At 41.6% G+C, this 11106-nt stretch overlaps 1 protein-coding gene and 1 long non-coding RNA gene across 2 annotated transcripts in view; one reads left to right on the top strand and one right to left on the bottom strand.

The window, feature by feature from the left end:
* LOC138983528 (uncharacterized) overlaps positions 1–8609 on the bottom strand; it is an 86283-nt gene extending 77674 nt beyond the window's left edge. Inside the window, exon 1 of the long non-coding RNA XR_011461180.1 lies at positions 8498–8609. This is a non-coding gene — a long non-coding RNA (uncharacterized lncRNA). The remainder of the gene's footprint in view (positions 1–8497) is intronic.
* The window catches only part of LOC138983523 (uncharacterized), a 57820-nt gene continuing 53359 nt past the window's right edge, over positions 6646–11106 (top strand). Inside the window, exon 1 of the mRNA XM_070356785.1 lies at positions 6646–6808. The gene's annotated coding sequence lies outside the window, so the exon portion shown is untranslated. The remainder of the gene's footprint in view (positions 6809–11106) is intronic.

The raw sequence follows: 11106 nt of genomic DNA, 5'->3' as shown, positions 1-11106 counted from the left end.
TCGATTCCCCCTCGATGTTAAAATATTTAGTCAAAACTTGACTAAATATAAAAAGAAAACAAATATAATAACATATTAAAATACTGTATGACAAGATCACGGTAAGCATTTCTTCAGTAGAGGACTAAAGCAAAAACAACAACAATTAACCTTTGCACGGAATGGGCCTCAACCTGCCGAACGTATAATATATAATATAGGTATATTTGATCTAGTCATCATGGAATCAATTGATCCTTTTGAAAATCAATGTCAGTTCTTCAACGTGTGACAGGCAGGCGACATAATTTCAACGGGTTACTTGCACACCTCCTAGGCAGAGTCAGCGGTTGTCTCACATTGTAATGCGTTAAAAGCAAAGTCCTTTCCGTGTCAACCATTTCAGCCTATAATCTCGAACCTGGCCAGGCTGATACATGGGATAAAACCGTCATCCCCCATCGAACACCCACCACAATTAACAGTCTGGGTGCTTTCTGTGCAGAGTAGGACTTTGTAATGAATTAAATTCACGAACAATTAGAAAAGACTGTACCTTGAATCTTTCTGTAGCGAATAGTGTTGTTTCTAAGCCCGTATACGCGGTGGTTCTGAAAATGCTTAGGCTCTAAGCTCCTGACATTGCATCGTAGTATCTGAAATGACGTATGGATACTGTGATCTATCATTAGCGGTGTCACAAAATGTTACGTTCCTCGAAGTTTCCTCTGCAAAGGAAACTGCTCCCAAGTAATACTGCTCGTTGATATTTACTTTCCTGTCATAGAGCTCACCAAGAGGGAGTTTGGAGCCATGTTTTATTTTGATCTCATGAAAGATGTTCATGTTCCTCACAAATACCGCACATTTGGGTACACTTATGAGAATAATGCACTTTCCAAGGCAAGTACTTATAGTCACCTGGCTGGCTATAGTGGAAAGGTTACTTTTGGTGGTCACATTAGATATTATGTTTTTTGGAAAGTTCGTTTTATTTGCAGCCACAGTTCGGTAAACGACAAATGGCTAAACCCAACCACCTAAGAATGAGAAGCGTTTTTGTAACATGACCCATATTCTGCAAAAATGCAGCCATGACGCAGGGTGTAGGTTACAAAAAACCGTCATGTACCGCTTGACTGCATACGGATATAAGCAAATCATACCTTAAACGAAAGCTAAAGATTTTTGCCATCAGACAGCAAGTAAAATGCCTAATTCGTATACACAGTTTTATTTTTAACAACATCTGTATAACATGCGGACGACAAAACAGGAAATGCCATTTTCTCAATCGATATGTATAGCTAACTGAACGCCTGGTTGAAACCGCAATCAAAAACATCTTGAAAATTGTTTATTCTCACAGCTAGAATTATTTTACATCAACAATTGTTAATTTACCGAGGAAAACAACAGTCACATAAGATACATAATGGATGATTTTGAATCAACTCCGAAAACTGAACCGGGTCGAAGCAAAAAAGAGTTTACACATACACAGGCTTGAAAAAGGATAATTTGGTTCAATCTGTTAGATTTTTACCCATAACGTTAAAGATCAGCTTAATATAAAAGGAAAGTGATCATTGTAAAAGGATTTTGCTATCGCAAAATAATTCAACTTCCGGTTTTACCACATGGCGTCCACAATATTATCAATTTATTACATAGCGTGCATTTGTCAGAAATTATACTAAATGTTAGAAGCGATCTTAAAGTGAAAGTAACGTTTAATAAAAGTATGCGCATTTATTTATTGATTGATATATGACTAAAATAATGGACATGTAATTTAAACGTACAAAACGACATTTTGTACACTACCTCTCTAAAAAAAAAAACGCGACTATGACCGACCGATATGTATGTGTAAATTAGGTCATTGTTAGTGATGAAAACGGGTTTTCTTTAAAAGATAACACGCAAACTGTGAAGTTCAAGCCCATAAATGATTTTAGTACGACTTCTTCAAAACAGGTCTGTTTTTCACTCCACCAGTTTCAGTTTTAATAAAATATATGTATAGCTCTCATTTTCAAAAAAAACTTATCTGCAATTCACTTAACCAAATACACAATGAACCCAGAAGGTATTAGAGTGAGACACTTTACAGTGAAATATGTTATGATTCCCCTTATTTCAAAATATATGCATTTTAATTGGCAGACACGATTCACGTCGTTGGTACATGTCCTCTGGTGAGGCAACCGTTAGCATTTTTTGTCGTAAAAATTGACATTTTTAAACATAAATCATGGACAAAAAACTAATTCTACAAAAAGTGCAGGTTTTCTTGGTATAGTCAGTTAAAGCATCTTAAAATTCAAGAAATTGTGCAATTACGTGTATGTATTTGAAATGGCAGAAAATATTGAATGAAAGTGATTTTTGACTGATTGAAACCCTACCCCCACTAACAAAATGTGCCCTGAGATTAGGGGTGTTAGTTGAAGATGAATGAATAATGGCTATGGTTTTCCCCTAAAGTATTCAAAACCAAAACATATACATAGGCAAGATGTTCTACATTAACACAATTAACTTTTTAAACATATACATATGCTTAGTACACGATACTTCCGGTTTTTCTACCGGATGACTTATACATTACCTTATCGTAGAAAAAGCTTTATTTTCAAAAAGTGCAAGTAATTATTAAAAATCATACATAATATTTATATATTGGAGTTAATTTTCCTTCGAAAGTCATTTGTTTCAAGTGGCAGACAATGTCAGTTGGAGAGTTACATGTACAAGGTTGTCGTCACCAAGACTGAGACTGGTCTCAAAAACCGGGAAATCTTTAGATGATGCAGTTGTTTTTATTTCAAACCCTCGAAGTATTCTCCCTTTGCGGCTACACACAGTTTAAGTCGTTGGACCCAGTCAAGAAATGACCGTTTGAAGTCGTTTTTTGGCACCTGGTTCAGACACTGGAAAACAGCCGATCCGAGGGCTGATCGACTGTCAAATCGACGCCCAGCCAATTGTCTTTTCAGATGAGGAAACAAAAAAAAGTCACAGGGTGCAAGATCAGGAGAGTAGGGAGGATGTGGCAAAGTTTCAAAGTTTTCTTCCTCCAGGTACTCTTTCACCACCTTGGATTTGTGAGCAGGTGCGTTATCATGAAGTAATTTGATCCCTTTCAATCCTGTAGTTGGTCTGGCTCTCTTGTAGTAAAGAACGATGCCAGCAAGAACTTTTTCCTTGTAGTACACCCCAGTGATGCTTCTGCCTTTTTCGCGTGGTTTTTGAAAAATGACGCCCTTTGTGTTATAAAATATTGTGTATAAAACCTTCTTGCCGGAGCGACTTTTTCGCACGATCCGAGGGGCATTGGCACCTTTTTTTTTATCCATGCTTTGTTTTGAGCTTTTCTTTTTGGCTCAAAGAAGTACACCCAAGTTTCGTCTCCAGTCACGATCTCATCCAAGCGTTTTTGATCACATCCGTCGTATATCTTGAGTAGCCGTTGGGCAAACGTAACCCTACACCTCTTGTTCTCTTCAGTGAGGAAATGTGGTACCCATCGCGCGCACACCTTTGTGTATCCAAGTTTGTGTTTTAAAACTCTCAAGACAGACGACGACGAAATGTCCAGTGTTTCGGCGATAAAATGACTGCTCACTCGGGGATCTTCATCAACTAACCGTTGCACATGGGACACCATTTTATTGTCGGTTACAGGTGGTTTCTTCACTTTTCCCCTTGCATCTTCCACAGACGTTTTCCCTGTTGAGAAATGCTTTGCCCACCGAAAAACTGTCGCGCGAGATGGTGCTGTGCCTCGGCTTACAGTTCTCAGCTCTTCAAGTATGTCACCGGCCGTTTTACCAAGTGCCGTTCTTATTTTGATGTAGGATCGAAAATCCTTCTCTGAAAATGTGCTTTTTGCCGCCATTTTTTAGGCCAGTGTCTCTCGCTTACATGACTAAATACACTGTATCTTTACGAAAACACAACGGATCACAAAGAAATTATGCACAATAATACGTTGTGTACCAATCTTGATAATGACGTCATTTGTTATAAATGTCGTCATTTGATTCTGTGCAAAAAAGACCAGTCTCAGTCTTGCTGACGACAACCTTGTATGTTCACTGCATATCACTTCCCAAACATGCATTAATATACATGTAAATCCCGAGGCTCCCTATACAAATAGGTAGTAATGGGCCGGTCGATGTAATTCTCATATTTCCCGTGCACTTTCCCACGGACATAAACACGCTTCAAAATCATCGTGTCCCACAATATTACAACACTACTGAAACGTAAACACAAACAAAACAAACATTAGACAACGACATCTACTCAGCCACAGCAATTCGAAACAATAGTCCACCCGCCAAGTCAATGACAACGCTCACCGTAAAAAACCGCCGGGTGATGGAGTACTCGCGCCCGCCAGTACGTCTGCAACCGTACCGTTGACTCTCTCGGGTAGCACTGAACCAAAACCGTGCTAGTTCGCTGACGGGGTGCCAAAGTGTATTCGTACACCGCTGACCCGGACTATGTTAATGCTTCTCTTACTAAATAGTCGATAGATACGCTATAATATAATTTATGCATTACACTATATTATCTTACCAGGTGAAATGAACATTATTTAATTTGCACGACTGTGCCCAACAAATATTTACAAACTTTCGTTTTCTGCAGCTTGACCTGGTTTGTTCACCGCACGTTACCGGGTGACTATAGCCCGTTCCACGATTCGGACACAAACTTGCAAATACGCGAAGTTACAGGCGTAAAGCATCTCACATCCCACACGCATACATTCTACAATAGTGTTTGGACTCCAATGCTTATGTTGTAAATAACACAATTATTATATACACTCAAACATATAACAATTACATCATCTCGTGTATCTACAAAAAGCCTGTATAAGCTTCTTCTGCACCTCTAAAACCTCGGGTTGTGACAATGAGTTTTGTTAAGTTTAGTTTGGAGTTTTGGAAAATCCCGTTCATTGTCACCTCCCATTGTCACAAATAACTGGAGCGTGCTTTCTTTTCACTGTCTTTCAAACCGGACGCTAAGCGCCCCTGTGAAAGTCGAGCGTCGTAACCTCCAAGGGTCACGTGACGAGTTGGCGGTCCAGGCTATTTGGTCTATGATTTGACAATTGGTGTTGTATCTGTGTTTTGATCTCTCTCCCTAGTTGCTCGGAGAATAACATGAAATCACAATTTCCACCTGATACCCCGGTTGCTGGAAGAAAAACAAGTCGCGTAAGGCGAAAATACAACATTTAGTCAAGTAGCTGTCGAACTCACAGAATGAAACTGAACGCAATGCAACGCAGCAATACCGTATACTCGTAGCATCGTCAGTCCACTGCTCATGGCAAAGGCAGTGAAATGGACAAGAAGAGCGGGGTAGTAGTTGCGCTGAGAAGGATAGCACGCTTTTCTGTACCTCTCTTCGTTTTAACTTTCTGAGCGTGTTTTTAATCCAAACATATCATATCTATATGTTTTTGGAATCAGGAACCAACAAGGAATAAGATGAAAGTGTTTTTAAATTGATTTGGACAATTTAATTTTGATAATAATTTTTATATATTTAATTTTCAGAGCTTGTTTTTAATCCGAATATAACATATTTATATGTTTTTGGAATCAGCAAATGATGGAGAATAAGATAAACGTAAATTGGGATCGTTTTATAAATTTTTATTTTTTTTTACAATTTTCCGATTTTTAATGACCAAAGTCATTAATTAATTTTTAAGCCACCAAGCTGAAATGCAATACCGAACCCCGGGCTTCGTCGAAGAGTACTTGACCAAAATTTCAACCAATTTGGTTGAAAAATGAGGGCGTGACAGTGCCGCCTCAACTTTCACGAAAAGCCGGATATGACGTCATCAAAGACATATATCAAAAAAATGAAAAAAACGTTCGGGAATTTCATACCCAGGAACTCTCATGTCAAATTTCATAAAGATGGGTCCAGTAGTTTAGTCTGAATCGCTCTACACACACACACACACACACGCACGCACACACATACGCACATACACCACGACCCTCGTTTCGATTCCCCCTCGATGTTAAAATATTTAGTCAAAACTTGACTAAATATAAAAAAGTAAAGAACAATTCCCAACCGACGTAAGACGCAAAGAAACATTCGGAAACCGAACAATTATTGATTTCCTGAACGTATGCGTAAAGCCCAATTGCCTTCCGCTGTGATACCAATGAGAAAAGTTAAGAAGACAATGGCATCAAAGATTACACGCAATCAAAAGTAATGCGTGCACGTTTAACCGCTTACTGATACTCAGTTTGCTAACTTTCCTTTGAAGCGCCAATGTTTGTTTCCGTGTTTACTCGTCCGCTGTGCGGTACTTTATCTTTCTATTGTTTCTCTGTGTGTGTGTGTGTGTGTGTGTGTGTGTGTGTGTGTGTGTGTGTCTCTCTCTCTCTCTCTCTCTCTCTCTCTCTCTCTCTCTCGGTGCACTCTCTCTCTCTCTCTCTCTCTCTCTCTCTCTCTCGCTCAGACTCAGAGACACACGCGCGCTCTTCGTGAACGTACCTTCACAGCTTACGTCGATTGAGGTTTATGCAGATTGCAGCCAAGCCGTCGACCAATCATCGACCAGATTTCCGCGTCACGTGACGCATTGTCTGCGCGTGATGGCCGCACAGGAAAATGTTGGTGATTATTGCTGTTGACTCTGTTGTCGGAAACGGTTGTCGGCCATCATGTGTGTGCGGTGACTTTTGGTTTCAATATTTCCCCTAATGGGAAAATAACTTTATTCCGGACAGCGATGGTTCAAAGAATGTCGATTGTGGATTTTAAGGTAAGTGTTTGAACCGTTCTTAGCGTTATTTACTGCAGGAATTTTGTCGTTATTTTTTTTATTTTTTTTTATCACTGTTACGACGTCGGATGTTTTTGTCTTTGGGGTTAAACACAGAATGGTACTTCGGAAGAAAGGTAAAATTCAATGAAAATTACAGCATACCGTCGCAAAAACAGAGTTGTCATCTCCAGTCTATCTAGATACAACGTGAACAAAAACTCCGAAGCATGGCGGCCTACATTTGTTCTACGACGTAATCAACTGCAGCAGCCATGTTTCTGAAAACGGAAGAATTTCTGGCACAATATTCCATTATTATGACTGTGTGCAACTGCCAACTGAAGCCCAGTTCAATGCGAACAGTGACTTCAACTCGACTGTATTGTGGACATATCTCATAACGTCACATGGTTTTATTTTAGCCTTTGTGTGTCTATGGTGTGGGAAAAATTAATGAAGCTCTGTTGTGAGAGAATAATTTACATCGGCTCTGTTATAAAAGAAACACTGAATTATCAACTTAGAACTGTGGATAGCAGGACTCGTTGTTGGTAATCAGTTTTACTGACAAAAGTATCAGCACAAGCACCATTAGCAGTGCCAACAGCAAAAGCAACAAAAGCAACAACGACGACAACAACAATAACAACAACAACAACAACAACAGCAACAGCAACAGTGACAACAGCAACAGTGCAAACGACAACAGCAGCAACAACAACCGTAGGCTTGTTGTTGTTTTCACGTTATGACAATGTAAATCTCATGAACATGTAAAACATGAATAAAACTTTGTTTAAACCAACAACAACAACAACAACAACAACAGCAACAGCAGCAGCAGCACAACACCTAAACAATAAAAGCAGCTGTCACAGAAATAACGAACAGCAAAAGTGGTTACATATTCAAAAGCCTACGAACAACTGAGAGCAAGATAATAAAACAGAAAAATATAGGATTGTTTTACAAATTGCCATGATTAATTACTTCCGTCTCCAAGCAACTTTCTCCCCCTCTCTCTAACTCACAACCCCACCCCAGCCCTCTTTCGTTTCTCTTCCTCTACCACTCTCTTTCTCTCTCTTTCTGCCTATCTCTGTTTATGCCTGTCTGTCTGTCTGTCTGTCTGCCTGTTTGTCTGCCTGTCTGTCTGTCTGTCTGTCTGTCTGTCTGTCTGTCTGTCTGTCTGTCTGCCTGTCTGTCTGTCTGTCTGCCTGTCTCTCGCTCTCTTTCACTCCCTCTCCCTCTCTCTCTCTCTCTCTCTCTTTCTCTCTCTCTCTCTCTCTCTCTCTCTCTCTCTCTCTCTCTCTCTCTCTCTCTCTCTCTCGTGCATTGCGTAGCTGCTGGTTTTTTATACAACTATGTCCGTTGCTGTAGATCTTTCTTTCTTTCTTTATTTGGTGTTTAACGTCGTTTTCAACCATTCAAGGTTATATCGCGACGGGGGAAGGGGGGAGATGGGATAGGGGAAAGGGGGGAGATGGGATAGAGCCACTTGTTAATTGTTTCTTGTTCACAAAAGCACTAATCAAAAAATTGCTCCAGGGGCTTGCAACGTAGTACAATATATGACCTTACTGGGAGAATGCAAGTTTCCAGTACAAAGGACGTAACATTTCTTACATACTGCTTGACTAAAATCTTTACAAACATTGACTATATTCTATACAAGAAACACTTAACAAGGGTAAAAGGAGAAACAGAACCTGTTAGTCGCCTCTTACGACATGCTGGTTAGCATCGGGTAAATTCTTTCTCGTCCCAACCAATATGGGACTCCCCCTAACCCGCGGGGGGTGTTGATGTATATAGTTGAGGATGTATTTGATGAGGCGCCAGCCATCCCCAGCCTAAACAATAAACTCTCTGAGTTCTGAGTTCTCTCTCTCTTTCCAAAAGCTGTAACCGCCCACAAATTACTGTTTGGAGCCGAGGAAAAAAAATGGAGGCATGAGGAACTTGCACGGGAAGTTGGACGATCCTAGAACAACAGATTTGTACACCTGCTTTCTCAGTTCGAGTAGCTCTAACCTATCTTTCAGCCGTGCCGCTGGATCATTTTTGCCTGTTAAATACACAAACTTCTGCTTGCTTTAGGCGTGTCTGGTTTCCCCAGAAGTATTCTCAGAGAAAGCCTTGTGTGTGTGTGTGTGTGTGTGTGTGTGTGTGTGTGTGTGTGTGTGTGTGTGTATGTGTGTGTGTGTGTATATGTGTGCGTTTTTTGTGCGTGTGTATTAGTGTGTGTGTGTGTGTGTGTGTGTGGAGATAATGTCGATAGGTCTGTCTCTGTCCTTAGTCTGCTTCTCATGTCATAGTTTTATTTCCCTCGCAGTCCCTGCCAGTCGTTCTTTCACTGTAAATGTCTGCCTCTGTGTCTGTGTGTCTGTCCATCTGTCTGTCTGTATGTCTGTCTGTCTCCCTCGCTCTCTCTCCTTTTCTCTCTCTCTCTCTCTCTCTCTCTCTCTCTCTCTCTCTCTATGTTGCTATACTCTCTCTCTCTCTCTCACTCTTTCGATCCATTTTTAGTAGTTTCAGGTCATAAATTCCCCCACGTTCCTTACCCCTTTATAAGCCCACCGATCCGAGGCTAATCAGTCTAATTGTTCTGCTTCATTCTTGGGATCTCTCCATATCATACAGCCAATTTCATAATTATGGTGGTCCAACGGCAGATAAGATATGAGATCGACGATGGTCGGGCGAAGTTGACAGGAGAAAAGGGGTTCAAGATGCTGATACTTTATGTGTCAAGAAGATGTCTTACACTCTAGGTTGGGGAATCCGGTAAACTTCTCAGTCAACTAGTTTGAAAATGTAGGGAAGAGGGGTGAGTTGGGCCATAGACCAAAATAGCCTGGACCGCCATCTCGTCACGTGACCCTTCGAGGTTACGACTCTCGACTTTCAGGGGCGCATCTCGTCCGGTTTGAAAGGCCAGCGATTCGAAGACAGTGAAAAGAAAGCACGCTCCAGTTATTTGTGACAATGGGAGGGGACAATGAACTGGATTTTCCAAAACTCCAAACTAAACTTAACAAAACTCATCGAAAAACATGTTCCATGTGCACTTTTGCTGAGTTTATTTTAGCATTTTCAGAACTTACCTCGGCAACTTCGTCCATGTTTACAATCGACACCGGATATCACGTCCCCCTGATTTCTGAAAGGCCATGTAAGCGTAGGTTCCTAAATGCGAGAGGCGCTACCTCGTAATAGAGAGAAAGAGCGGAGAGAGAGCTAGTTGGCGGTCCAGGATAAATGGTCTATGGTCCAGGATGGTCTAAATAGATCTATGGTTGGGCGATGTTGTTCCCAGGGCTGAGGTCCACGAAGATAAAGTGGGTGCCACCCAGACGGGAGAGAACAAACCGCGAGGTCTGATTGAGTTTTGTTTGTTCGTTCATGGGCTGAAACTCCAACGGCTTTTACGTGTATGACCGTTTTTACCCCGCCATTTAGGCAGCCATACGCCGCTTTCGGAGGAAGCGTGCTGGGTACTGATTTTCGTGTTTCTATAACTCTGACATGGATTACAGGATCTTGTTCGTGCGCACTTGGTCTTGTGCTTGCGTGTACACACGGGGGTGTTCGGACACCGAGGAGAGTCTGCACACAAAGTTGACTCTGAGAAAATAAATCTCTCGCCGAACGTGGGGACGAACTCACGCTGACAGCGGCCAACTGGATACAAATCCAGCGCGCTACCGACTGAGCTATATCCCCGCCCTGTCTGATTGAGTGAAATCCAAACAAATCTCAATTGTAACCAATCCAACACTGCCGTTTTGGGTGGTAACTTTCTCGTACAGTCCAGGCCTCGGTTTTCGGACATTTACGTATACCTTTTTGTGTGCTTCTGACGCATTCTTCTGACGCCAGGTCGGTCGAATGTCCGTTAGTTTTGACACGCGGGATGTCTTTTGACACAAACATTGTTTGCAGCTAGGACATTTTGAGCGATATTTGTTTTGAATCCAGGTCCGACGGGCGCAGGGGTGTGGTGGTAAGACGTCGGCCTCCTAATCGGGAGGTCGTGAGCTCGAATCCCGGTCGCTGCCGCCTGGTGGGTTAAGAGTGGAGATTTTTCCGATCTCCCAGGTCAACTTATGTGCAGACCTGCTAGTGACTTAACCCCCTTCGTGTGTACACGCAAGCACAAGACCAAGTGCGCACGGAAAAGATCCTGTAATCCATGTCGGAGTTCGGTGGGTTATGGAAACACGAAAATACCCAGCATGCCTACTCAACGAAAGCGGAGTGAGCTGACTATGCTCTCAGAGTATAGTGTGGGG

The sequence above is a fragment of the Littorina saxatilis genome, linkage group LG13 (assembly GCF_037325665.1).
Source record: "Littorina saxatilis isolate snail1 linkage group LG13, US_GU_Lsax_2.0, whole genome shotgun sequence".
In the NCBI taxonomy this organism is placed as follows: Eukaryota; Metazoa; Mollusca; class Gastropoda; order Littorinimorpha; family Littorinidae; genus Littorina; species Littorina saxatilis.
The sequence above is the reverse complement of the archived record's forward strand: the minus strand, read 5'-3'. Positions and strand labels throughout refer to the sequence as shown.